This window comes from Triticum dicoccoides, chromosome 4A, assembly GCF_002162155.2.
Source record: "Triticum dicoccoides isolate Atlit2015 ecotype Zavitan chromosome 4A, WEW_v2.0, whole genome shotgun sequence".
In the NCBI taxonomy this organism is placed as follows: Eukaryota; Viridiplantae; Streptophyta; class Magnoliopsida; order Poales; family Poaceae; genus Triticum; species Triticum dicoccoides.
In genome coordinates, this window is record NC_041386.1 from 686,995,013 (window position 1) to 686,998,134 (window position 3,122).

Here is a 3,122-nt window from a genome sequence, read left to right on the forward strand (position 1 = left end):
GAGGCTATGAACATATGAAATAGGATGACAATATGCCATTTGGATGTGGTTGTGACTTGTTAGAAGGGTCATGGGCTTCAATATGAAAACATGTTCTTGTTTTCATATTGTTACAATTTTCAAAAAGCTCTGGTATTTCAGAAATATTCACTTTTTTCAACTTTTGTTCACAAATTTAAGAAATATTTGCGCTTCAGATTTTTATAAATTGTAAACATAAATACCTGTTTTGCAATATTTGTCTAAACTTTTCATCAATTATTGAGAATTTTTTAAATTTTGTGGAATTATTTTTCAAGTTTATAAAATTTACATACACAATTTGAAATTTCAAATTTGTTGAGCAATTTCAAGATATCGTAAGACATAACAAAATGTTCATGCTGAATTGATAATGATAGAAAGTTAGAATAGGAGAAGCATTCAAATTAGGAAAAAAACATCATGCTCATGGATGCACCCTGTCAACGGTGTTTTTTTTGGACTATAGATAAATGACCTCAACTTCTTGCAGCATCTAGGCATGAGACACATACATGTCAGGTTTGGACGACTTTTAACACCGTTTGCTCTTTGCAACACATCGAGCAATTTATCGGTCCTTTTTTTACAATGAAAAGTCCAGACTAGTCAATAATCCAAACAACTTGGCATATGCATTGAATTGGTCATAGAAGTTGTTGGAAAAGATTTGTGGCTATTTGATGGATGTCGAAAAAGAACATGCTTTCAAACGGACAGTTCTGGCCTACGGAGTGAGTATGGTCTATTTTTAGACATCCTTGAAACGACCCCAACTTTTGTAAGCAGGTGGGCAAAGCCCATGGTACACATGCATGTCTGGTTTGTACGATTTTCGACACCGTATGCAAGTTGCGACATGTCCGAATATTTATCGGCCTTTTTTAACTGAGGAAACAACAGAAAATACAAAACTTGTCGAAAACCCAAAAAACTTGGTATCGTGCATTACATTGGTCTTACATGGTTTGAAAAAATTGGGACATTTAAGGGATGTCAAGAAACGAGGTGCTCCCAAGTGGACCCTTCTAGCCTACCCGAGCACTCTCCGTTGAACATGATATTTTTTAGAAATGTCATGACTGACCACAACTTCTGCAAGTAGGTGGGAATGCACATGTTAGGCATCCATGCCTGGCTTGAATGACTTCTGACATCGTATGCATGTTGCTACATGTTAACCAGAAAATACAAAACTTGTCAAAAAAACAAAGAAACTTAGCAAGGTGCCTTGAATTGGTCATACAAGGCCATGAGAAAAAAGGTGATTTCAAGGATGTTGAGAAACAACGTGCTCCTAGACGGCATTTTGGCCTACACGAACATCATGCGTTCAATACGGTCCTTTTTCGAACATCCTTGAAATGACCTAATTTTTTTCAAGCAGGTGGGCATGCCCTTGGTAGGCATCCATGTGAGGTTTGGATGAATTCTGACACCGTTTGCATGTTGCCACACGTTCGGACATTTATCAACCTTTGCTCACAAGAAAAACTCCAGAAAATGCAAAATTGTCAAAAACTCGAACAATTTGGCATGGTTCCTTGAATTGGTCATACGAGGCCATGGAAAAAATTGGGGCATGTCCAAAAACATTGTGCTCTCATGTTATAAAACAACTAAGCTGCTTGTGCCTTGCTGGGCCGGCCCAGTAGCACAAACTCATGTGACTGGTGTACACTTTCCAGCGACGACCCGGCAGTGGGTACAATTTGCCAAAATATTACCCTTTATATGTTTAGTGGAGAGGGTTGTACCGAAGAGGGGCTTGTTTTAGTATTATATGTCAAGCATTACGTTGAGAGCTATGCTCTTTGTGCTGAGGGAACGCTTCCTCCTTTCCTATAGCTTGCATGCTTAAGATCCTCCTCAAGCAGCTTCTTCTTCTTCTTCTTCTTCTTCTGCTTCTTCTTATGAGCCTTTTGTCTCAAACAAGTTGGAGTAGGCTAGTTTTTATACCCAAAGGACTGGCTAGTTTTTACGTTGACTCGCCAAGCTTATCACAACCCTTATATATGAAACCCTTTCACGAGGACTTCCTAGGAGGTCGCCCATCCTAGTACTACTCTCTCTCAAATGGGTTTCATACCCATGGGACTGCATGACATCTAAACCATTGAAGGGTAAATTATTTCATATTCGTAAAACAAATACTCTCTGCAATAGATTTGATTTTACCAAAAGGCCCATGCACTACAAAACTAATATTATAAACTCATACATCATCTCATGGGAAGACGAAAAAGAGTAAAAAATCCCTTAGACCATGGACAGGATACAAAAGTGCAAACACAATTCGTTGTAGATTTTCCGAGGCTAGTTCTTCACAAAGGTGCTTAGCACGTCTAAGTAGTTGGGGAAGGTCTTGTGGGAGGTCCCTGATGGTGACCAGCACCTTGGTGCAGGCCGCCAAGGAGAAGGCCATGGCCATCCGGTGGTTGTCATAGGTGTCGATCGTCGTCCCGTTCAGCTTCTTCGATGGCGTGATGATGCACTAGGCCTGGTCTTCCTCAATTCGTGCACCCAGTCATAGGGCATATGAACGACAGGTCAAATGAAACGCCGAGGAGTGAAACAGGAGACTTATTCATAAGAACAGAAGGTGCATGTCACTACCTTCATTAGCTCCGTCCAGGTCGCACCCATTCACACATTTTTCTTCACTCTCCGAGAGGTAACTACAAAACAGAATGAACAAGTCTCAAGACCAAAATTTGCAAAAGAAACCAACAAACACGTAAGAAGGTTATTACTACACAAAATAACCTATCCCAACACATAATACTTTCCAGTCCTCTATCCCCAACTGGATGCACAGAGTAATCCCTTCATCACAACATCCTGGAAGGAGGAAGGATTCCCAGTCATAAGGCATAGGAAAGGAGGATAACAATTGGCCTTTGCATCAAGCGGGGCATACAACCATGCTTATTATAATAATCAACAGAGTCTGACAAAATAAATACATGGATCATTCCAAAGCCACCTTTCTGGCAATCTATGTCGCTACAGCAACTAGCTTGAGATGTGCGCTGACCACGCACCAACTCACACCATCTAGTCCGGTGGCCTTACCAAGACGCCCATCGCCAAGCCCAGAG